Source organism: Suncus etruscus, chromosome 10, assembly GCF_024139225.1.
Source record: "Suncus etruscus isolate mSunEtr1 chromosome 10, mSunEtr1.pri.cur, whole genome shotgun sequence".
Lineage (NCBI taxonomy): Eukaryota > Metazoa > Chordata > Mammalia > Eulipotyphla > Soricidae > Suncus > Suncus etruscus.
This window is the reverse complement of record NC_064857.1, coordinates 98,155,896-98,181,710: the sequence shown is the minus strand read 5'-3', so window position 1 is coordinate 98,181,710 and position 25,815 is coordinate 98,155,896. Positions and strand designations below refer to the sequence as shown.

Below are 25,815 nucleotides of genomic sequence, written 5' to 3'. Positions count from 1 at the left end.
ACATGGAACCTTATAAGGCAGTTCTCAAGGTGGACTTGGCAGAGCAGAAATAAATACCTCCAGACTTTCTTTATGGTATAATGTCTCTTTTTGTCTGTGCTTTTGTCCATTTGGACTTCTTTTTTGAGGATGTGTGGAACACTTGGAAATGCTCAGGAATTACTCCTGACTCTGTGCTCAGTGATTACTCCTGGCAGTGCTCAGAGAACCATATGGAATGCTCTAGAACAAACCCTGCAAGGCAAACACCCCACCTGCTATACTATTTCTTTGACCTCCTCCACTGAATTTCTTATTCTTTTGTTTTTTAGGGCCACACCTTGGTCTTACTTCTGGCTCTGGCTCTTTACTCAGAGGCCACTCCTGTCTGGGCTTGGAAGACCTTATGTGGTATCAGAGATGAAACCCAGTTGGCAACAAGAAAGGGAAGCTCCCTACCCACTGTATTTTCTAGCCTCCTGGGTTTCTTGTACTTGAAACCAAAGATCCTAATAGACAAAAAAATTATATGGGGCTAGAGAGAGAGAAAAATAAGAGAGCTGAGCCATGCTGGGTGTGTGGGAGACACAGGTTTCATAACTGGCACCACTCTGTCTCCTGAGTGTACGAGAAACCTGATCAGGAAATAGATTGGCATATGAAGAAGGAAGAGGAAGCCTTCCAATTTATTTATGCATGAATAGTCAACCCTGCTATTGCTAAAAAGGGACAAGCCAGGGAACTGGAACATGGTACACAGAAAGCTTTTACAGGACAGTTACAAGCTCCATATTTCTAAGGGAAACATTTGTTATTAAACATATACAGTAGTGGCTAACATGATTGCTAATAGATGCAGTGATGAGTACAATTGGTGATTAATTCAAAATTTGCTTTCAGCTCCATACAGACATTTACAAATTGTTTTTGTGACCCTGTTTGTGTTCAAGCAACCTGCTCACATGTGCTCTCTTGCTTTGCTTTTGTCATCCACCTATAATTTATGACCCATTCATCTTTGCTCAGCTCCTAGACTGGGTCACTCAGAGGTCCTTCTAATTTTCCCACTTTATATGTACTTTCAGGAGTCCTAAACACTGGTGGGTATGATTTAAAGACAGAAACAAGCAAAGAAGAAATACTATTATTTGATCACTTTACCAAATGCATTTACAGGATAGCCTTTTGGGTTTTTTTTGTGGGGCTGGAGAGATAGTAACATAGACAGGGCACTTGCCTTGTACGTAGTCAACCTAGATTTAATCCCCAGAGTCATAGATGGTTCCCTTGGAACAACTCAGAGTGATACCTGAGTGTAGAGCCAGTAGTAAGCCCTGAGCACTGCCGGATGGGGCTCCTACTATCTCCCTGAAATAGCATTTTTGTGTTTTGAGACACATCGGACAGCTCTTAGAAGTATTTCTGGCTCTGTGCTCAGGGATCAGGGATTGCTCTAGCTATACTTGGGGGACTAGGCAGTGATGGGGATTGAACCTGGGCCTCCAGGATGCAAAGCTGGACTATCTCTCCAGCCCATGTGCATGACAAAACCCTATTTGCTGTACTATTGCTCCAGCTTCAATAACTTCTAATGAGGATTATCTATTTGCCCTGTAGCTCTGGGTACAGAGAATTAGTACAGAGGGGAAGGTGCTTGCCTTTACACAACTTGTCTGGATTGGATCTTTGGCACTGCATATGGTCCCCAGAGTCCCACCAGGAGTGACCTTTGCATACAGAATCAGGAGTAAGCCTCAAGCTCAACTGGGTGTGGCCTGACAACAAAATAACAACAACAACAACAACAACAACAACAATAATAATAATAGTAATAAAGACATGTGGCTCAGCCTGGTTTCTTTTACCCAAGCTTGCTTCCTCTTTCACAGAAATGAAAACTAGGACTCCAATGATGGTGAAAATGGAGAGATTACCCCCACGGTAAAAGCCATCTGAAGACAAGGTGAACACATGTATATAATTCAGGAGTCCTAGTTTTCATTTCTGTGAAGCAGGAAGCAAGCTTGGGTGAAAGAAACCAGGCTGAGCCAGTCTCTGAAATTTGATTTTTACTGTTTGGTAGACTTGATATGAGCATTCTAAGGAATTAGAAGAAATATTAAAAGGTAAAAGGGTACAATAAAAATCAGTTGGGGCCAGAGAGATAGCATGGAGGTGGGGCATTTGCCTTGCATGCAGAAGGATGGTGGTTCGAATCTCGGAATCCCATATGGTCCCCAAGCCTGCTAGGAGCGATTTCTGATCATAGAACCAGGAGTAACTCCTGAGCACTGCTGGGTGTGACTCAAAAACCAAAAAAAAAAAAAAATCAGTTAATTTTCTTTCCTGCCAACCTAATTTTGCATAGTCATTTGCAGGAAACAATGATGTCATGCAAACATTGAAATTCATTCTCTCATAATCCAGTTCTCCTCTCTTGTTCTCCATTCCACAGTCCCAGACCTACAATCAGTGAACTGGGGCTGAAGAGATAGAACTTAACTGGGGCTAAGGGACTTACTTGTCTTGTCTCAGAAGTAAGCCCTGATGGGGCCAGAGAGAGTACAGTGGGTAGGGTGCTTGCTTTGCACACAGCCAATCTGGGATCGATCATTTCTGCATCGCATATGGTTCTGAAGCACGACCAGGAGTGATTCTCTGAATGTGCCCCCTAATAAAGGTATGGACCAAAAAACCAAACAGAACAAAATAACTTAAATGGGATAGTCTTTCTGTCTGTCTCTGTCTCTCACAACAACATGGGGTAGAGTAAGTTGACCTAGAGGTAAAAGGGCAAGTTGACCTAGAGGTCAAAAGTGGACTTGCATGAAGAATGCTGGCTGAGCTGGCAGGAAGTGTTGAATGAAAGGGCCTACACATTCCAGAGGACAGTGACATGTCAGGAGGGAGCAAGGGTGAGAAGGCCTGGCCATGTGGCCCGAGATAAAGCTAGATCTTGAAAACCAAGTAAGCACTTTAGTCCTTATTCTGAGCAGGATGGATGCTATGAAGTGACTTTATGGTTAGATTAGGGTTGCTTTTTTTTTTTTATCAAATTAAAAAATATTTTAGGTAGTGATTTACAATAATGCTTTTGATAGGATTTCATATGTACAATGTTCCAATATCACAACCTTCACCAGAGTAAACCCACTCCAACAACTGCTCCCCCATGAAGTTTTTAAAATCATTCTGCTATTGGTTTATTTATTACTTGCATTTGCTTTTGAGGGGGAGGTAGGTGAGATAGTTCTCTCAGAACAGAGATCTCAAAGTCTTGAAGTGTAGAATTTTGGGGGGTGGGGGTGGTACCGGGAATCAAACTCACAGCCTCACATAAGCAAGGCAGGTGCTTTACCACTTAAACCACATCCCTGGCCGCTTGAAGTCACTCTAGTTGCAGAGTGGAGAATAACTCGCAGTCTTTGTTACTAGTCAGGCATCTGTTGCTGCTTTCCATGCACAAAGTGCTGGTGGTTGTAATGAATTATTTCAACTCCTGCCACTTCCAGTCTCTTTAGTAAAAGAGCCAGATGAGAAAAACAAATACTTTATGGTATTGCAAGAATAAATGAGATAATGTTTCTGTAAGGTACACTACACAGTAGATAATCAATACACTCCTTTATGCTTAATACTATGAAAGTGTAAAATCATTAAAAGAAATGCTGGTGACATAGATTGCACTGTTGCTCAGGGCATCAGATAGGGTGCTAGAATTAAACTGAGTTGACCACCTGCAAGGCAAGTGCCCTCCTCGCTCTACTATATCTCTAGCCTCTGTTCATTTTTCTTCTTTTTGGATTTGGTTTTGGGAATACACTTGGTGTTGATCAGGGGTTACTTCTGGCTCTGGTCTCTGAAATTATTCCTGATGAACTTGGTGACCATTCAGGATACTGGAGATCAAACTCAGGTTGGCCTTGTCCATGGTAAATGCCCTACCTGCTATATCTGGCCTATCCCCTGTTCATTTCTTCCAGTATGCCTTACATGAATGCACTTGTTTGGTATATTTCCAGTCTCACCTGAAAATAATACTTAGTGTTATTCCTGATAGTGCTTGAAAGATCATAAGTGATAGTGGGGATCAAACCCAGGCCTCCCACAGTGTGTGCTCAGCCTACTGAGTTCTTTCTACAGCTCTGGTTCTAGCAGTTCTGCCAAGCTCTGGTTTCACAGGCAGCCTCTTGGGCTGTAATTTTGATGATTGAGTTTGGCAGTGCCCAACACATAAATTAACTCTTGTGGACTGTTACTAGTACATTTAATATTTATAGCAAACAATGCCTTAGTGCTATGGAGATAGCACTACAAGAGGAGAGAAATTTCAAGGCTGGCCTCTGAGGTCATTCAGAAGGAACTTCTGAAGCACATATTGATTAAATATAGTTTAATGTGCAGACTGGGTTCTTCTACTCCTGTTATGCTCCTGTTAAAAAACAGCCTCTAGGGACAAGAGCAAGAGCATGGCTGGTTCACCTTGTATTTGTCTGACCCGGGATCAATCCCCAGCCTCTCATATGGTCCCCGTGCCTGTTAGGTGCAATTTCTGAGTACAGAGCCAGGCCTAAGCACTTCTGGATGTGACAAAACAAAACAACAACAATGAACAGTCTCTACTCCTGCAGTTTTATGTGCTAAGGAGCCCAAATAACCAAGCACAACAGACATTTTGTTTTTGTCAAAGTGTAGGAGAGGGCCCGGAGAGATAGCACAGTGGCGTTTGCCTTGCAAGCAGCCGATCCGGGACCAAAGGTGGTTGGTTCGAATCCCGGTGTCCCATATATTCCCCTGTGCCTGCCAGGAGCTATTTCTGAGCAGACAGCCAGGAGTAACCCCTGAGCATCGCCTGGTATGGCCCAAAAACCAAAAAAAAAAAAAAAAAAAAGTGTAGGAGAAAGCTAGTCTTATTAGCAACAAAGGTGAAATATCTTCCTCTAGAATATCAAAGAAAAAAAAGAGATAACTTGGGGCTTGTATAAAGTATGATTTATTTTATCTAAATCTATAAATTCTAAACTATGATTCAGTGCCCCCACTTAGGGGAGTTGTGTCAAAGCCAGGAAGCCTGACAAAGCTGTGGCGTAAAAAAAAAAAAAAAAAAAGCTAAAAAATATAAAGCTAAAAGATATATACAGGAAGTCTGCCTCTAATGTCCAAAATGATTTCTTCCTCCTGAACACATTTTTGGGACCTCTTTTAGGACATTTCCCACTTTTTTTTTTTTAGCTTGTATGGTTATTGATGTCCATAGCTAATTGGCCCAATTTACTGTAACAAAGTGTAAAAACTTGCTTAGGGCAGGGATCCCTAGAGTTATGCCCCCCCACCCTTTCTCTCTCTTTCTTTCCCCACAGTCTCATTCATGCAGTCTACTGTGGAGCTGTAGGCTCTATCTAGAGGAGGCAGGTAGCCTGTGTTTATTGCAGGAATCAGTGAATTCTTGCACCTTTCTCAGTCATGAACTCACTAATGCTTTTGAAAGCATGCTTATAAGCAGTTCCTGTTCAACTAAATATTTTGACTTTTTTAGATAAGAGTGAAGAAGAAAGTAAATTATTAGAAGGCTGGTGTAGATAACTACACCTCACAAGTGTTTTTCTCTAGCACCAACAGAAGGCTAAAGTAGGGAAAAGAATGCTGATGAAGAGAGCCGGCCAATCCCTGTTCCCTATTGGCATTTAGGATAAGGATGAAAAAGACAGCCACGTGTGGGAACTTGGCATCTGCCAGCTCTGCCTTGTCACCTGTGGGTCAGAATGGAGAGAGACTGAACCAAGGAGTCAAGTAATGAAGCAGCTCATAGCTCTAAGATGACTGTGTTCTTTAAGGCCAATACACGGTCAGATCTTTTCGTCTCAAGAGAAATGAAAAGATTGCTATTGCACAGCCTGAGGTACAAAGGCAGTAAAAAGTCCAGAGAAAGCTCTAACAGTGTAAAAATATGAGATACTCCTATCCTCAACTAAACAATTTCTCAGATGCTGGAGACTTTGGTTTTATGATGCAAGAATACATGGATTTGGGGGTTAGATCTGGCATAGGCTTGAAGTTTTGTTTGTTTTTGGGACATGCCCAGCAGTGCTCAGGCATTTCTCCTGGATCTGAGCTCAGAAATTGCTCCAAATGGCCCTCAGAGAACCATATGGAATGCTGTATATTGAACCAATCCATATGAGATGTTGGCCAAGTGCAAGTCCAGTACTCTACCCACCATGCTATCTCTCAGGCTCATCTACGACTTGAACTTCTATGAGGAGTTGGGCAGATCAGCTTTTAGCATTATAGATAAAATTTCAAAGCAGGGGCCAGGAATATGGTTTAGCTGTAAAGCATATGTCTAGCATGCATAAGGCCCTGGGCTTGATTTCTACTACCCAGTATAAAACAAACAAAAGACAAGCAAGTCAAAAAAAAAAAAAAACATGCAAAATGATTGTACTGGGGATAAAAAGCATCAGTAAAAAAGGACCCCATTGGCTGATTCCTGGAGAAGTATAATGGGATTTTCCTTCCTGGAAAAGTCCCCTTTCCATCTAAATGACAAGTTTTGAGAATATATCCCAAGAACACAAAACATTAATCTGAAAATAGCAGATGAACACCTATGTTCATTGTAGCATTATTAACAACAGCCAAAATCTGGGAACAACTCACGTACCCTACAAAAGATGAGTGAACAAAGAAACTATAGTATAGATACACAACAGAGTAATATATAGGGATGAGAAAAGGTGAAAATTTATCAGTTTGTTGCAACTAGGTTGGAATTGGAGGATGCCTTGCTCAGCAAAGTGATTTGGATAGGAAAAGATAAATGCTATAACATTTCAAATATATGAGGAGCATAAACAAACAAAAAGGGACTGGAGGGATAGCACAGCAGGGAGAGCACTTGACTTGCTCGTGGCTGATCTAGGTTCAATTCCTGTCACCCCGTATGATCCCTTAAGCCTGTCAAAAGTGATACCTGAGTGCAAAGCCAGGAACAATCCCTAGCACGATTGGATTTGGCTCAAAAACCAAAATGGGCTGGAGGGAAACACCAACAAAGAAAGGAACTAGATGATCCCCAGTGGAAACAAGTCCTGAGATGGAATCAATAGAACTGGGGATGAGGAGGAAGGGACCGTGGGAAAAAGTGGTAGGATCCTCAAACACTGGTGAAGGGATTGGTGTAGTCAACACTCTGCAACTATAAAAATATGTATGTTAATATTATTGTCAACTAAGATATCACACTTAAAATATATTATTCAGTGAAATGTTAGAGCATTAAAAAAATAAAGAGAATTGGGGCCTGAAAGATAGCATGAACATAGGGCGTTTGCCTTGCATGCAGAAGGATGGTAGTTTGAATCCCGGTGTCCCCTGAGCCTGCCAGGAGCAATTTCTAAGCACAGAGCCAGGAGTAATCCCTGAGCACTGCCAGGTATGACCCAAAAACCAATAAATAAATAATAAAGAGAATATTACTCAAAGGTTGTATAGTTGGGGCTGAAGAGAGAGACCTAGGGCAATCCCTGGCATCCCATAGTCTCTTGAGCCCTACCAAGAATAATCCCTGAGCACAGAGCCAGGAGTAAGTCTTGAGCACTATCAAAAAACCAACAGTCAACCTCCAAAAGCTGTAGTTATACAATATAGTCCAGAGGCTTCCTCCCCAGAATTCCTTAGATAAGGGAGTTAAGCTTATAAACATTTGCCTTGTAGTCACCCTCCTAGAAGATTGAAGCACTAATCTTCTGATGACTTAAGATCTTTTTAGTAAAAGTGTAATTTAGAAGTTGATTTACAATATTACTAATAGAATTTTATGTGAACCACATTCCATGTATCTGACTTAAGCTTTTTTTGGGGGGGGGGCTTTTGGGGCCACACCCTGTGATGCTCAGGGGTTACTCCTCACTAAGCACTCAGAAATTGCTCCTGGCTTGGGGGACCATATGGAACACCAGGGATCGAACCAAGGTCTGTCCTGAATCAGCTGCATGCAAGGCAAATGCCACAGCAGTAGCTGTACTATCGCTCCAGCCCTGACTTAAACTCTTAATCTAGAAAATGACTTCAAGGTCATGGTGCCCAGCATGGTGATTCAACACCGTCTCACAGTCTGACCCTGACCTATGGGTAGTAACTTGCTGAAGCATGAGGCTGAGAATTCTGAAGCCCCACAAGGACTCCAGGGGAGAAACAGCCTTGATACACAGTGGTGTCTGCCTTGAGGCAGGGAGGGAAATGTCAGCAAATAAGCCATCATCCTTGAGCCAGTCACACAGGCCTTCACACAGGAAGAAAGGGTTTTTTTTTTTTTTTTTTTTTTTTTTGGTTTTTGGGTCACACCTGGCAGTGCTCAGGGGTTATTCCTGGCTCCAGGCTCAGAAATTGCTCCTGGCAGGCACAGGGGACCATATGGGGCGCCGGGATTCGAACCGATGACCTCCTGCATGAAAGGCAAACGCCTTACCTCCATGCTATCTCTCCGGCCCCAGAAAGGGTTTTTTTTTTGTCTTATTTGCTTGCTTAGTATGTCCTACGCATCAAATATATTGCTTTTATATAGTGGTGGCAGGGATTAAACCGAGAACACATACAAGACATATGGTCTACCACTGAGATACATTAAAATAAGCACATCACAAATATATGCAAATATCATAAAAAATTTCATAGGCCCAGAGAGATGGCTTAGGAGTTGGAGTGCATCCTTTTTGAATATGGAAGTACCTATGTTAATCTGGCACCACAAATGCTTAGTGTATCCTCTCCTGCCCCTGCCAAATCCTTTTGCAATCCTTACAAGATCCCATTATTTTTCTTCCCATTTGGGGGCTTGGGCCACATCTGGCAGTGTCCAGAGCTTACTCCTGTTTTTATGTTCAGGGATCACTTCTGGACATACAACAGGGGATAAAAGAACAGAATATCAAATGGGGGTGGTCCATATGTAAGACAAGTGTTCAGGCCCCATTATCATTATCATTTTTCAGGTGAGAATTAGACAAGCAAAATTTGCCTGAGGTTGCCGTTTCAAAAGTCCTCATCCTCAAACACTTCCTGTATCATCACCTCCTAGGGTGATGGCAGTTTGCTCTGGACCGAGTTAGCACACATAGCTAGGGTGAATTTGTCTTTTAGGGGACTTGCATCAATGTGTGGACTTTCTGGTTGTAGGAAGGAGAGAGGTTCTTGAATCTCAGAATTCAGGTCAGCACTCACAACAGAGCAGGAGCTGATGGGAAAGACCACTAGTGTTGGACTAAAAACTGCCATACTAAAGATGACACTTGTTTCAGGCCAAAGATGACACGCTTCCTGTAGTTAAATGGGTACTAATATCTGTACTTGATAGATGAGTGAATACATTCTGACACATTCTAGAGTCTCCCACATCCCATCTTGGGGTGTATCATTTCTTTTTTTCATTTCATGGGACTCTCTCCTCCTTCTAAAGGACTGCAGTCATTCTTTTTTTTTTTTTTTTTTTGGTTTTTGGGTCACACCCGGCAGCGCTCAGGGGTTACTCCTGGCTCTACGCTCAGAAATCGCCCCTGGCAGGCATGGGGGACCATATGGGATGCCGGGATTCGAACCACTGTCCTTCTGCATGAAAGGCAAACACCTTACCTCCATGCTATCTCTTCCGTCCCTGCAGTCATTCTTAAACACATTTATTTGTGCTCTCCCTCTTTAAATAAAGTATCATTTGGGCCACAGAGATAGTTATAGGGGTCAATGCACTTTCCTTTTATGCCACTGATCTAGGTAAGAATCCTGGTGCCCAAATGGTCCCTGAAGCTCCTATAAGAGTGATCGAGAGATAGCACAATGGTAAGGTGTTTGCCTTGTACAAGGCCAACACAGGACCGACCTAGTTTGAATCCCAGCATCCCAATTGGTCCCCTGAGCCTGCCAGGAGCGACTTCTGAGCACAGAGCCAGGAGTAACTCCTGAGCATGGCCATGTGTGACCCAAAAACCAAAAACCAAAAAAAAAAAAAAAAATGTGATCTGTAAGCAGAGATAGGAGTAAGTCCTGAGCAGAGCTTGCTGTGCTATTCTTTTTAAAAAAGCTTGCTTGGGGTCAGAGAGATAGCATGGAGGTAGGGTGTTTACCTTGCATGCAGGATGGTGGTTCGAATCCTGACATCCCATATGGTCCCCCGAGCCTGCTGGGTGTGACCCAAAAACACCAAAAAATAAAATAAAATAAAATAAAATAAAAAAGCTTGCTTATGGGGGCTAAAGAGTTTGTACTGTGGGTAGGGTGCTTCACTTGCATGTGGCTAACCTGGGTTCAATTCCCTAATCCCATATGGTTCCCCTGGCCCCCAACGCCCCAGCAGTGACTCCTGAACTCAGAGCCAGGAATGGTCCCTGAACATCACCGGGTGTGGCCTAAAAAAAAAACATACCGAGAATTCTGCTTATGGGTGATTTGGCTTCCACTGTAACTTTACCCTGTCCTCTTTCTTTGCATCTTTGTTGTCATAATTAAAATAAAATTAAGAAAAAAAATTAAGAAAAAAAACCAAATAAAATAGTGTTTTCAGAATCAGAAAGTGGTTACAGTAGATTAGAACTCAGATAATCTGATTCAGCAGGTTCCAGTTCCCAACCACAGCCTCCTTTTATCACCAGTTTCCTTTACTATCAAAATACGCAAATCCAGAGACACCTGCTTACCTATTTTGGGCCTCAGAACTAAACTTATTCGGCTTCCAGACAAATTCCTATTGGTGGTGTGTCTCTAAAGATGGTGTGTTCCCTGGATCAAAGAAACTCTTACTAGGGAATCATTCATGTTCTCAAAGACATGCGAGACTTGCTTTAAAAAATAAAACCGAGGAGAAAGTTAATTTTAGGACATTAACAAACGTTTTCAAGAAAAAATGTGCATGGGTTTCATTTTTAATTTTTTTTCTTTTTAGGAGCTGGTGAGCCTGTAACTTACTTAGGAAAAGAGGAAATGAAAGTAAGAGAAGTCACAGTAGGATTCCTCTTTCTCTTGGAGTCAAGGCACAATATAAATATGAATATTTCTCTGAACCTATTCAATTAGTTATCTTGAGAGTACAAAACAACAACAAAAAGAAACACCCAATCTCAACCATATTGGTCCTTGGAGGAAATTAGTGGGAAAAGTCAGAATCTGGTGCTAGTTTCAACAAGAAAGCGTCATGCAAATAATTTTCAGATTTATGGTTCATCAAGGTAGAATAAACAAGAGGAATGAAACTGTGTGTGGAGGGAGGTAAAGAGAAGAAAATGAGTGAAAGGAGAGACTTGAATTCAGAACCAATGCTCATCAATGCGGAATAAAATATGAGGATGAAAATGGGTGTGTGGGAAGTAAAGAGAAGAAAAGTAAATGAGGGGAGAGAGAGAGAGAGAGAGAGAGAGAGAGAGAGAGAGAGAGAGAGAGAGAGAGAGAGAGAGAGAGAGAGAGAGAGAGAGAGAGAGAGAGAGAGAGAGACTTGAATGCAAAACCAGTACTCAAAACACTAAACACTGTCCAGACTAGACCAGCCCTGCCCAGCATTAGGCGGAGCAGGAAGGGTGGATGGGGTGATTTAAGAACCTTTATTCTTTTGATTAGAAATATTTTTAAGGCAGAGGTATTGGTGGCCACACCCAGCTAATGCTCAAGGGTTACTCCTGGCAATATTTAGGGACCCAGATTGGGTACTTGGCCTCGAACTCGTGTCTGCTGTGTGCATGGCAGGCGCCTTACCTCGAATCCAATCTTTCAGATCATTTATTTTCCATCTAAGACCCCCGGCGTGCCAGATTCTAAACAGACCGTTCTACGCCAAGCAGACAGCAAAGAACTGAGTCAGTTAGTCATGAAGAGCGAAAAGAGTGGCCAAGTTATTTAGAGCCTCAGAAACCTTAATAGAGACTTAGCCGAGACTAGAAGTGAGTTGGGGGTTTCAGGGTGGGGTGGCTGGCACCCGAATTGAATACTCAGAGCCCCATCTGGGTGCCAGAGGACGAGCCCAGATGGCAATTACTCTGTCCCGCTCTGTGACCTGGTTGGGTCCCCGTAGAAATCCGAGGCCTTGGCCCTTCCTTAGCCTCAACTGAGGGGCGTCCGGGCACCGGGGGTGGCGGGTCTTTCCCAGGTCCAGGCTTTGGCTCCAAACGCGATCCTGAGATCCCAAGTCCGCAGGCTGTGGCCCTGCCGGGTCCCCTGAGCGCAGCCAGGAGCGAGCTCCGGGCACTGCGGGTGACCCCCAAAACAAAACCAGCTCCCGAAAACCCAAGAAGGCGTTCGCTCCAGGGCCTCGAGGGATTCATTGCGATTCTGGGGGTTGTCCCTCTTTCCCCTTGCACAGCGAGTCTCAAAGACCCCAAGAACCACCGGGGGGGTGGTGGATCCTCTCCTGGGACCCCGGGGTCCACGGAGCCCTCTGGCTGTCAGGGCCACGGTGTCCTGGGCCACCCAGCACCAGGGACCGCGGGCTTCCTCTGGGCCGGGCCCCCTGTGACACTTCGCAGTCCAGCCCCGGGAACGAGGCTCCAGGAACCTTCTCCTTCGGCCCCTCGGGCCCTCTCGCCGCGCCTTTCCCTGCCTCGCTCCCTTCTCACCTCCCTCCGCCCCGCGCACCTAAGCCCGAGCCCCGCGGGCCCGACTTCCAGCAAGGGCGCCGCCGCGACCGTCCGGACTCCCGCCTCTTCCCAGCACTGTCAGTGCAGCGCCCCGCCCCTTCTCCGGGAGCGGAGCCTGATTGGTGGGTGTGGGTATTACTCTCCAGACGTCCCGCCCCTCCTGAGAGAGACTCCGCCCACAATCCGGCGAGGCTCCGCCTCACGCTCGCCCCGCCCACTCCCGCCTCTTTCCTGCTCAGCGCAGCGCCCCACCCCTTTCCCGGGAAGCGAAGCCTGATTGGTGAGCGTGGGCGTCACTCTTCCGCTGTCCCGCCCCACCTGGGAGAGGCTCCGCTTCTGACCCGGCGAGGCCCCGCCCTGCCCACTCCGCCTCTTTCAGCTCAGTGTAGCGCCCCGCCCCTTCGCCTGGAGCAAAATCTGATTGGTGAGCCTGGGCGTCACTCTTCAGGCTTCCCGCCCCCCCCCGGAGAGAGGCTCTGCCCCCAATTCGACAAGGCCACGCCCCTCCCGCTCCTGCCTCTTCCTACCTCAGTGCAGCGCCCCGCCCCTTCCACGGGAGCAAAACCTGATTGGTGAGTGTGGGCGTCACTCCCGTCTCCCCGCCCCCAGCCCCAGGGTGAGGCTCCGCCCCCTTCTCGGCTGTCTCCTGACCGCGCGCGCCGCGAAGTTCTGGGCAAAGTCCTGGGAACTGGCTGCGCGGAGAACGGCGCGCGGAGCGTGGCTGTCGGGAGCTGCGGCGGGTCTGGCCGGCCGGGGCCGGGACTGGCAGCTGCGTCGGCTGGGGCGCCCGGGAGGAGTGGGCCGCCTTGCCTTCTCTTCTCTTCTCTTCTTTCGGGTGAGCGGCGAGACGCCGGGAGCTGCGCCCAGGTACGCGGCGGCTGGGCCGGGCCGGGCTGGGGTGTGGTTGGCAGCCCGCGGCGGCAGCGCGGACTCGGGGGCCGTGGAAGAGCAGGCGCTCCACTCCGGTCTTCGGGGAGAAGGGGCGCGCGGGGACCCGGGGACAGCGGGCGCCGGGGGGACGGCATCTGTTCGGTTCGGCCGAGAGCGGGGATCGCGATGCGAAGGCGCCTCCGCGGGTGATGGACGGATGGGGCGCTGGGCGCAGAGGCGGCGACCGTCCTCCTGCAGGCTGCCTGCCCCTGGGGGTCCCGGCGCGCGTCCGCTCGGGCTCCGCCGCGCTGGAAGGGAGCCGCGTTGCAGCCTCAGCCTCGCCGTCCCCACCGGGCTGCACTTGCACTTGCAGTGTGGGGTCCAGCTCTTTCTTCCCGCCCTAGGCGCTCTGCTGTCGGGCGCCACTTGCCCCCACCTTCGTCCTTGCAATTCCTGCTCGTTGCGTCGGGGACGTGAGCTGAGATGCCTCTAATGCGAGATGTTCCCTGACCCCCATGTTGCCTGGATCCTGGGAGCTTGATTGTTTTGTTTTGTTTTGTTTTATTTTGGGCTAACTCCCTGGAGTGCTCACGGCTTACTCCTAGCTCTGTGCTCAGGGGTCACTCCTGGAGGGGTCTGGGGGAACCGCATGAGCACCTGGGGGTGTGGGCGATGGAACCCACGTGTATCGTGTGCAAGGCGAAGAGCTTCATTGGCTGTGTTATGTGTCGATCGGGCCCCAAGATCCTGAGAATTTGAATGCAGGCGTGTAGGGAGATTCTAAGGTGCAGCTTCAAGAACTCCTTCCACCCTTCGACAGCCAAACACAAGGCTTTGCCTCTGGTTTCCCACACTCCACGCGGCCAACATTGTACTGGGTGAGAAAGAAGTACTTTGCCAGATGGAGAGATCAAACAGGTGGGCTAAGGGATGGTCCCCTACTAGGGGACGTTGGGGCAATCTTTATGCCCTCCCCTCTGACATGATTTCCTTGGGCTGCTTCTAGCTGCCCACTAGACAGAGTCTCTCTGGCTATGTTCTTGATTGGGCCCCAATCAACTTTGAGCACTGGGATGAGAGCATTTAGGAATAGTCTAAGGTACAGCATCCCACTAGGATGCAAATTCCAGGAAAGCTCAGGCCTCGCCAGTCTTGCTCAGCTCTTTATTTCCTGTGCCCTAGAAATATTTATGGAGCGAATAAACGAAACCATCTCTGTAGAATAAGAAGGGATGCATATCTTATTTCTCTCTATGGGGAAAAGGAACAAATGGCACGAACTAGAGGATTCTGCGTCCAATAAGAACCAGATGATCCCTTGGGAATTGTGAGGGTTACCATAGCGAACAGTATTGCGGTTTTATTAACTGGGTATTTCTTCACCGGCTTAACTCATTCTTCCAAGATTATCCTGGCAGAACCAGAATTTCAGCTCATTTTCTGTTTGTGGTTTGCGCTGCTTTCAAGTAGCTCAAGTGTTTACAATGACACCACTTAACAGTCAATAGGCACTTAGCAATATTTATAACAAAGTTATTCCTTAGCCATAAACTCAAGATTGGTTGTGTTTTTGAGATAGTTTTTACAATAGCTTACAGCTGTGTTGTAGAGCAGATAGTTCCAGGCTACCATAAACTACTTTAGCTCATTTAATTTTCTTTTTTTTTTTTTTTGGTTTTTGGGTCACACCCAGCAGCGCTCAGGGGTGATTCCTGGCTCTACTCTCAGAAGTCGCTCCTGGCAGACTCAGGGGACCATTCGAACCACCGTCCTTCTGCATGCGAGGCAAACACGTCTTACCTCCATGCTATCTTTCTGGCCCCCTACTTTTCTTTTATTTATTTATTTATTTATTTATTTATTTATTTATTTATTTATTTTTTCATTTTATTCAACGGCCCCCTAATTTTTATCTGGATAAAACTTGATAAATCATTAAAAAATAAAGAAAATGATGTCAGGGGTTACTTCTGGCTCCATGCTCAGAATCCAATAGAGGGCCCAGGAGACCATATGGGGTGCCAGGGATCAAACCTAGGTCAGCCACATGCAAGGCTAGAGTCCTACTCGCTGTGTATCTCTCTACTCCCGATCTGTAAACTTTCTGCTGACAGTATCAAATGTCTAAGTTGATTTCTAGAATTGTCTTCCGAAATGGTGAGCCTCTTAATGCCATTGATTTTGTTGTGGTTGTGTTTATGCTTGTGGTCCTCTCTGATAGGAAACTTTTAATGAAGGAGAAAGGGAAAGTCTTTCTCCTAAATTGAAGTTTGCCTAAATCTAAAGAGAAATGCATTTTACTATAGTCAATAAACTCTAAATACTTGACTTTCTGCCTCTTAAGAAAAGTCTTAAAAAGCCAGATGAGGGGCCGGCATGGTGGCACTAATGGTAAGGTGCCTGCCTTGCCTGAGCTAGCCTAGGACGGACCTCAGTTCGATCCCCCGGCGTCCCATATGGTCCCCCAAGCCAGGCGCGATTTCTGAGCTCATAGCCAGGAGTAACCCCTGAGCGTCACCAGATGCCCCCCCCCACAAAGCCAGATGATTCCTGTTCCCATACATTAGGATGGAGAGTAAGAAATCATAATGTTTCTGCAGTAGCTTTTAGTAAAATAATTACCTTCCAATGCTTTATCCTACTCTATCGTGCAAGAGCCAGGAGAAGCTGGACTTGGTTAGGTCAGACAAGGCTTTGGACAATGGGAAGGAGTTAGAAATTCCCTCCCTCCCCCCTTTTTTTTTTGGTACTGCTACTCCAGATTTTGGGGATAGCAGAATGTTTACCCCTGTCTTGAGAGCCTAGGTTATCTACAATTTTATTTATAATGTTCTTCTTGGCAGTGCTATAGTTTTAAAATTGTTAACTCCCTTTCAGGAGTTTTCTAGGGAGAAAGAGAAAATCCTTCAATCAAGATGCCCTTGGCAATGTGTGAATGTGGCATATCAAGAAAGGAGGAAACTGGGGCCGGGTAGGTGGCGCTGGAGGTAAGGTGTCTGCCTTGCAAGCGCTAGCCAAGGAAGGACCGCGGTTCGATCCCCCGGCGTCCCATATGGTCCCCCCAAGTCAGGGGCGATTTCTGAGCACATAGCCAGGAGTAACCCCTGAGCGTCAAAAACCAAAAAAAAAAAAAAAAAAAAAAAAAAAAAAGAAAGGAGGAAACTGTAGGTAGAAAGTACCTTCCATGCATAATTGAAAACTGTTTGTAATTCCCCCCTCCCTTTTTTTTTTTTTTTGGTTTTTGGTTTTTGGGCCACACCCAGGGGTTACTCCTGGCTATCTGCTCAGAAATAGCTCCTGGCAGGCACAGGGGACCATATGGGACACCGGGATTCGAACCAACCACCTTAGGTCCTGGATCAGCGGCTTGCAAGGCAAACGCTGCTGTGCTATCTCTCCGGCTCCTTGTAATTCCCTTTAAGTCCCTTTCCAATACATAATTTCCAATACATACCCATTCCAATCCATACATACGAATACATTTCTGGCTCACTCCTCTGAAGGTTTCCTTCTTAACTTCCCAGTTACTACTGTTCAGATAAAATTTATATTTTTTTTCAACTATCTATTTATTTACTTGATTTTGGATTATGCTGGCTTTGTGCTCAGGGATCACTCTGAAGGATTTCAGGGAATTTTAATGTGATACTAGGGACTGAACCTGATTCAGCCATGTGCAAGCAAGCAAGCACCACTACCTCTCTGGCCCCCATATGCTCAAGTCTTATTCCTGACTCTATGCTCTGGGATCATTCCTGGCATTGCTTGGAGGACCGTAATGGATGATAATGGGATAGAGCCCAGGTCAGCCATGAGCAGGGCAAGTGCTGTACTTGCTATACTGTCTCTCCAGTTCCTTCACTCCAACTCTTAACTTCTCTCCTCACTGCTTTTTTGGTTTGTTTTTTGTTTTTGGGCCACACCTGGTGATGCTTAGGGATTACTCCTGCTATGCACTCAGAAATTGCTCCTGACTTGGGGGACCATATGGGACACCAGGATTCGAACCAGCTTCTGTCCTGTCGGCTGCGTGCAAGGCAAACAGCTTACTGCTATGCTATCACTGCCTCAGTCTCCTCGCTGCTTTTATATCACTCCCTTCCTTTTGCTCCAGCACTGTCTTTATTAAGGAATATCTTTCTTTCTTTCTTTCTTTCTTTCTTTCTTTCTTTCTTTCTTTCTTTCTTTCTTTCTTTCTTTCTTTCTTTCTTTCTTTCTTTCTTTCTTTCTTTCTTTCTTTCTTTCTTTCTTTCTTTCTCTCTCTCTCTCTCTCTCTCTCTCTCTCTCTCTCTCTTTCTTTCTTTCTTTCTTTCTTTCTTTCTTTCTTTCTTTCTTTCTTTCTTTCTTTCTTTCTTTCTTTCTTTCTTTCTTTCTTTCCTCTTCCTTCCTTCCTTCCTTTCCTCTTCCTTCCTTCCTTCCTTTTCCTTCCTTCCTTCCTTCCTTTTCTTCCTTCCTTCCTTCCTTTTCTTCCTTCCTTCCTTCCTTCCTTCCTTCCTTCCTTCCTTCCTTCCTTCCTTCCTTCCTTCCTTCCTTCCTTCCTTCCTTCCTCTTTCTCTCTCTTGCTTGTTTGCTTGTTTGTTTGTTTGTTTTTGGGTCACATTTGGCAGCACTCAGGGGTTACTCCTGGCTCTACGCTCAGAAATCGCTCCTGGCAGGCTCGGGGGACCATATGGGATGCTGAAATTTGAACCACTGGCCTCTTGCATGCATGGCAAATGCCCTACCTACCTCCATGCTATATCTCTGGCCTCATTAAGGAATATATTTCTCCATAATTTCACCTTAATATCATTTTTAGGAAAAAATGGGATTATTGAGGCCAGAGTGGTGGTGCAGCGGTAAGGTGTTTGCCTTGCATGCGGCTAACCTAGGATGGCTTGTGGTTTGAACCCCCGCGTCCCATATGGTCCTTCAAGCCAGGAGTGATTTCTGAGTGCATAGCCAGGAGTAACCCCTATGTGTCACTGGGTGTGGCCCAAAAACCAAAAAAAAAAAAAAAGACACTTTTTTTTTTTTTTTTTTGGTTTTTTGGGCCACACCTGGCGTTGCTCAGAGTTTATTTCTGGCTGTCTGCTCAGAAATAGCTCCTGGCAGGCACGGGGGACCATATGGGACACCGGGATTCGAACCAACCACCTTTGGTCCTGGATCGGCTGCTTGCAGGGCAAACACCGCTGTGCTATCTCTCTGGGCCCAGACTATCTCTTTTATATAAACATATTCTATACATATCTAAGAAGGTTATCTAGTTAACATGGTCATAATGTTAAGTAGGTTACAAATGGTTTCTGAATCTTTTGTGTTAGTGATAGGACAATGTATGTGGAGAACTGCTGGACTATGTGATGTATCTGAAGAATAAGAAAGGGGCTTTAAAATCTGAAGAAAAAGCCTTAGAAGTTACTAATTTCCAATGAAGAGAGGATTTGGAAACCAGTTTCAGCCAGCTATTGGAGCATGCTCAGAGAACAGAACCCTGACCTATTTCACTTTTCGCCTCATGAAGCCCCAAATACATATTAACTCATATCCCCTCAGGCTCCACAATTATTGCTTGCAGCTTATAAGCATGCACACAATAGTTCTCACCTGCATGAGCCCCTTTGCCAACACCCCAATCTCACTACTCTGTTCCCCACCTCTTATGCATATATTCCTCCCTACTTATCCCACTTCTTAAAAATATTTGCTCTGGGGTCGGAGAGATAGCATGGAGGTAAGGCATTTGCCTTGCGTGCAGAAGGACGGTGGTTCCAATCCTGGCATCCCATATGGTCCCCTGATCCTGACAGGAGTGATTTCTGAGCATAGAGCATAGAGCGAGGAGTAACCCCTGAGCGCTGCCGGGTGTGACCCAAACCCCAAAAATAAATAAATAAATGAATAAATAAATGAATAAATAAATAAAAATATTTGCTCCAAGCTGAAGAAATAGTACAGAAGATAAAGCACTTACCTTGCATGTGGCCCATCTAAGCACATTCCTGGTTGAAGTGATCTTTAAGTATAGATACAGGAGTAACCCCTGAGCACTGCAGAGTGGGCTTCCTCTTCTCCCAAAACAAACCAAAAATCTTTGTGCTGTGGGGCCAGAAAGGTACTTAAAGGACTGAGCCCATGCTTTGCATGTGACAGATCTGGCTTTGATTCCCAGCAATGAGGATCCACTGAACACTTCCAGGAACAGCTTCTGAGCACAGAGCTGGGCATAGCACCTGAGGAACATTGGGTTTTGGCCCAGAGAATATCGCAAATTATATTCGTTTTTCTTTTCCTTTTAGAATATTGTGTGAAAAATGTAATTGGGCCATGACATTTGATTTTCTATTTTTTCTCTCATAATACTTGATAGTTTCATGATCAATTAAAATGAAACATTAGATATGCTAGTTATTTTAAGCAGAAAGCACCCCTCCTGGTTTTTCTCGCAGAAGGAATAAAGAAATATTGCATGAAGATCTCAAATCTATATACAACACATTGTAGAATAAATACCTTGCATCTTGTATGTATTTTTTTTTTTTTATGTATTTGGTCATGTTGTTGTCATTAAAATATACTAAATGGAGCCAGAGAGAAAGCATAGCGGTAGGGTATTTGCCTTGCACGTGGCTGACATGGGATGGACCTGGGTTTGATTCCCAACATCACATCCGGAGATGTGCCAGAAGTGACTTCTGAGTGCAGAGCTAGATGTTACCCCTGAGCGCCAACAGGTGTAGTCCAAAACCTAAATAAATAAATAGATGTTTAAAAAAATACACACACACACACACACACACACTAAACTTCTTAGGACACTTAAACTGTTATGGGATATGATCTTCCCCAGTGGTGCTCAGGAGGTTTTGTATGACCTGATTGAACCAGTGCCATATATGTGCCAGGCATGTGCTCTAGCCCATAAGACAAATCTCCAATTCTAAAGTAAATTTTGTCCGAATATTATTGGCTAAGGACTGTGCCATATTTAAAACATTTTGAGCCAGCAGAGGGGGTGTTTTGGGGTCCACACATGGCTGTAGTCCTGGCTCTGCCCTCAGAGATCACTCTTGGTGGGGGACGGGTGAGTTGGGGACCATATGCAGTCCTAGATATAGAACCCAGGTCAGTTGTGCATAAAGCAGATGCCCTAGCCACAGTACTATCTCTTCAATCCCAATGATGTATTTGAATTCATTTTGTAGTGTGTCAAGTGAATTATACTTTGACTAAATAAACAATGCTGGCATTTTCAGTATAGAAACAATTCTGATAGTTCATTGGTTGCATATTATTATGAACCAATCAACTATTAAAATATTATGAATTGGACCCAGAGTGATAGTAGGGTGCTTGCTCCAACACCCCATAATATGGTCTCTTCTGCACTACCAGGAGCAATCTTAGAGTGCAGAGGTAAGAGTAAATCCTGAGCACCACCAGGTGGGACCCCCCAACCCCAAATTATGAGTTTATTTAGGAAGTTTGCACATGAATCTACTGTGATTCTTTGGACCTGCTTCAAATAAATCCAGAAAGTATTGTGGCTGCCTGTTAGTTAATAAACCTGAAGAGGTGATGAGGTCATGAAGTTCTTAAAGCTTTTTCTCCATATGGTGCCCAGGTGGCAGCCATTGGTCTAGTGTGGCTGTTAATTGGCTCTCAGTGTGGTTTGTCTGTACTGAGATGTACCGTAAATGTTGCACACAAATTGACTTTTGGTTTTAATTACTTTTTGTTTATTTGTTTTTGGCTTCACCCTGCTGTATTCAGGGTTTATTCCTGGCTCTATGCTCAGGCTTCACTCTTGGTGGGATGTAGGTATCGTATGCTGTTCTGGGTAGGCTAGGTGCAAGGCAAGTGCTCTTTGTGCTTTACTATCAAGCCCCACATTGAGGTTATTTTTTGTTGTTGTTGTTTTGTTTTGGTTTTGGGCCACACCTGAAGATATTCAGGTTAGTTTTGGCTCTGCACCCGGGAATTACTCCTGATGGTGCTTGTGGGGGCCATATGGAGTGCTGAGGGTCGGCAATGCAAGGTAAGTGCCCTACCTGCTATACTAGCTCTCTAGCTTCACCTCCCATGTTGAGTTTTAAAGATGGCACAGAAAAGAATGTAAAAGCCACTTCAAAAATTTATAATTAGGGCCAGAGCGATAGCGCAGTGGTAGGGCATTTGCCTTTTGTTTTTGGTTTGTGGGTCACACCCGGCAGTGCTTAGGGGTTACTCCTGGCTCCATGCTTAGAAATCGCTCCTGGCAGACATGGGGGACCATATGGGATGCCGGGATTTGAACCAATGACCTTCTGCATAAAAGGCAAATGCCTTACCTCCATGCTATTTCTCTGGCCCCAGGGCATTTGCCTTTCATGCAGCTGATTCAGGATGGACCTCAGTTAGATCCCCATGGTCCCCCAAGCCAGGAGTGATTTCTGAGCACATAGCCAGGAGTAATCCCTGGTGTTACCAGGTGTGGCCCCCAAACCAAATAAGATTGATAATTAAAATTATAGTTTATAATTTAAAAATGCAAAGCTATAAATTGTAGTTTATGTAATCAAACTAGAGATTTTCAGATATTCTTTTATGTAACTAAAATTAATTGCACTTGCTTTCTTTTAACCTTTTTTTGTTTGTTTATTTGTTTATTGTTTTGTTGGGCCATTGCAGCAGTACTCAGGATTACTCCTGGCTCTGAGCTCAGAAGTCCTGGCAGACTTGAGGCACCATATGGGTTGCCAGGGATCAAAGCTCGGTCAGTCATGTGCAAAGCAAATGCCTTCTTGATGTGCTATCACTCCGATCCCATCTTTTATTCTTTAAAGAAGGACATTTCTGATGGGCACTGCTGCTATATATTTTTATATGCTTGGGACTTTTTTATAATAAATAAAAAATTTGAAGTCATTTGTATCTTATAATAGGATTCATCCCAGCAATGATGACTGGGAGCCATTTCCAGCAATGCTCAGCCTAGTGATTATGGCGTGATGGGTCAGTGCTCAATCCTGGTGGTACTCAAAGGTCTATACAGTGCAGGGGATCAAACTCAGGGTCTGGTGCATGTTAGGCATGTACTCTACCATGTGACCTGTCTCTCTGGCCTGGAACCTGCACCAAATTTTTAGTTTTGTTTTGTTTGTATCACACTTGGCTTTTTCAGAGCTTATTCCTGGCACTATGCTCAGAGTTTACTCCTGACAGTGCTTGGGGAACCACATGTGATGCTGGAGATCAAACTGGGTTCAGTCGTGTTGGAGGCAAGCACTTTAACCCTTGTACTGTCTCTGGCCCTGCACGGCATTATGTTTGTTTGGTTTTTGGACCATAGTGCTTAGTGCTGGCTTAGAAATCATTGCTGGAGGGACTCTGAGAACCATATGGGGTGCCAAGGATTGAACTCAGGGCAGGTGTGTGAAAGGCAAGCACCTTACCCTTTGTTTGCACTTCATTTAAAAAGTCTGATGTAAAGTATTTTTCAAAATGGATTTTTATATAAAAAGACAGGGAAATATTGTTTGTACTAAGATGTTTCTTTGTGGATTCGGGCTGTGACCTTTTTTTTCGTTTTTTGTTTTTGTTTTTTTGATTTTGGGTCACACCTGACAGCGCTCAGGGGCTACCCCTGGCTCTATGCCCAGAAATTGCTCCTGGCAGGCTCAGGGGACCGTATGGGATGCTCGGATTCAAACCATCAACCTTCTGTATGAAAGGCAAACGCCTTACCTCCATGCTACCTCTCCGGTCCTAGGGCTGTGACCTTTTAATGTGATTCCTCTATGTAAAAAGTTACAAAATAAACAATTACAGCTTAAGGAGATAGAAAAATTGCCCTATTATTTATCTGATTCTTTTAATTTTTGAGGTTGATGGACTATTTCCTTTATTTTGGAAAAATTATAGAAAGCACAGTGATAATTTCCTTTTATTTAGTCATGCTTATATCTTGAAATTGAATTTTCCCAACATGTATTATTACTATTTTTTAATTTTTATTTTTTTAATTAATTAAATTTGTTTTTGTTTTTGTTTTTGGGCCACACTCAATGATGCTCAGGGGTTACTCCTGGCTATGCACTCAGAAATTGCTTCTGGCTTGGGGGACCATATGGGGTTCTGGGGACCGCTGTCAGTCCTGGGTTAGCTGCATGCAAGGCAAATGCGCTACTGCTACGCTATCGCTCCAGTCCCTCCCAAGACTTATTTTAAAGTTGTTCTGTCTATATCTACTTGGGAGTCAGAATATCTCTGAAGTATAATGAAATACGATTCTTGGTTTGTTTGTTTTGTTTGTTTGTTTGTTTTTGGTTTTTGAGTCACACCTGGCAGTGCTTAGGGGTTACTCCTGGCTTTTATGCTCAGAAATCGCTCCCGGCAGGCTCGGGGGACCATATGGGGTGCCGGGAATTGAACCACCGACCTGCAGGCAATGCAAATGCCTTACCTCCATGCTATCTCTCCGGTCCTGGAATACGATTCTTAAATAATAATGATACTAATAAGTTTATGTACAATGGAGAGGCTCTGTCTGTCTGTCTGTCTGTCAGTCTGTCAGACATACTGGTGATGTTCAGTGCTGCTCTTTGCACTACACTTAGGATTTACTTCTGGTGATACTTGGGAACCATATGGGATACTGGGAATTGAACCTGGGACAGCTGTGCTGTACTATCTCTGGTGTTACAAGGATTTTTTTCACGTGAAAGTCGTGCTTCTGTTCTAACTCAAAAATAAGAGCTGAAGTGATAAACCTAGTTCTCTGAGGGGTCCAGGCCAGATAAATGACCCTGGAAGATAAACTTTCTCATCTCTGATTTCTGATATTGTGTGAGTGGGGACCAGAATTGAAAAATAGCTTGAATATAAAAACAACAAAATCTCACTGCAAGGAGCAGCTCAAAAAGGGATCATCAGGGATCTAAGCCTGTTAGTTTAAAATTAAATTTGCTGCTTTGTTTACTCTCTAGGGTTAAAATATTAACCTACGTTTTAAATGTGGGTCACCTTTATTCAATTGTTTCCCTACTTATACCAAACAGTACTATTAAAACATGTCTTGCTTGCATTCTCTCTTGATACCAAATAATGGAGTATTTACAAGAAATAACAGCTATAATTATTATTTTATTAAGTTACAGTTTGAGTATTATTAAAAACAAGCCTCTAAGTCATTTATGGTGAGCAGTGATTGGAAATATTTAGAATCTCTTAAATCTCCTAAATATATTCAACCTGAAATGCTTCCCCTGAATGAAAACCTGTGTAGATTTGGTTCACATTCTGAATTAGCATAATGTATGCATATGTATGCATATGTGTGTTTTGTTTGGTGGCCACAGCTGGCAGTGTTCAGGACTAACTCCTGACTCTGTGCTTAGGAATAATTTTTGGTGGGCTCAGTGGGACTCTATGGGATGCAGAGGATTGAACTGGGGTCAGCCGTGCACAAGGCAAATGCCTTACCTACTTACTATTATTCTGGACACGAGGGACTGATACTTGGTGCCAGGATCAAACCCGGGGTCTGTCTGGTGCAAGGCAAGAGCCCAACCCTCTGTCCTATCTCTCTGGCTTTTCATCAGCATTTACTCAGCAGGGACTCTGTGCCACACACCAGGCTGAATATTATGCTGATGCATTAGTATGTGCGACCCTGCCTTCAAGTTGCTTACAATTTAGCTAGCAGAGAGAGATGTTAAGAGTCACAGAGAATTCATTGATCACAGTGGGGATTTGTGGCTCAAAAGGCATCTGTCTGGGTTTTAATTAGGACTCTGGAGAGATAAGTCCATTATCCTTCAGGCCCAAATTCACCTGCTGCTGGGTTGAAGAGGAAGGAAGGAGACGTATTGAGGAATTCAGAGAAGAGAGAAGGGGGATGCCAGGTCCTTTTTGTTTCTTTCTCCCCACTTCAGGCAGCAATGAAGAGTGGAGCAGGAGTGTATTTTTAGCCGTTCGTTTTTAATTTCAAATGGGAACTACAGAGCTTGATGTGTTGGTGCTCAAGGGAATCCCCAGAGCTGTTCCCAGCAGTGCCAGAATGGAAATCTGGTGTCCTGAACCATTTCCCCAACCCCAGGAAGGGTTTAACCCTGTGCCCCAGACCTTTAATTGCGTTCCATGATATCACACCTGGTTCACAAGTTTGTTTATTTGCTAAGGAATGGAGTCTAAAGCCTTTCTTCTTCCTCCCTAACTGACACTGAATGAGAGCTGATAGCCAAGCCACCAGCTGGACACCAAAGCAGCTGCCTTCAAATCTATTGTGGATTCAGAAGGATAGACTGGAACAGAGAGAAACCTGCTGGGCTTTCTCAAAAGGCTCAGAGCTCCTTCAAGCCAGTTGATTTCCAATGCCTAGAGGATTACC

General features: G+C 44.7%; 1 protein-coding gene and 1 long non-coding RNA gene across 2 annotated transcripts in view; both read left to right on the top strand.

Annotated features, from left to right (window-relative positions):
- The window catches only part of LOC126020055 (uncharacterized), a 1,004,964-nt gene that overhangs the window by 2,056 nt on the left and 977,093 nt on the right, over positions 1–25,815 (top strand). The gene's annotated exons all lie outside the window — the stretch shown is intronic.
- The window catches only part of OSBPL3 (oxysterol binding protein like 3), a 210,965-nt gene continuing 198,503 nt past the window's right edge, over positions 13,354–25,815 (top strand). Inside the window, exon 1 of the mRNA XM_049781437.1 lies at positions 13,354–13,460. The gene's annotated coding sequence lies outside the window, so the exon portion shown is untranslated. The remainder of the gene's footprint in view (positions 13,461–25,815) is intronic.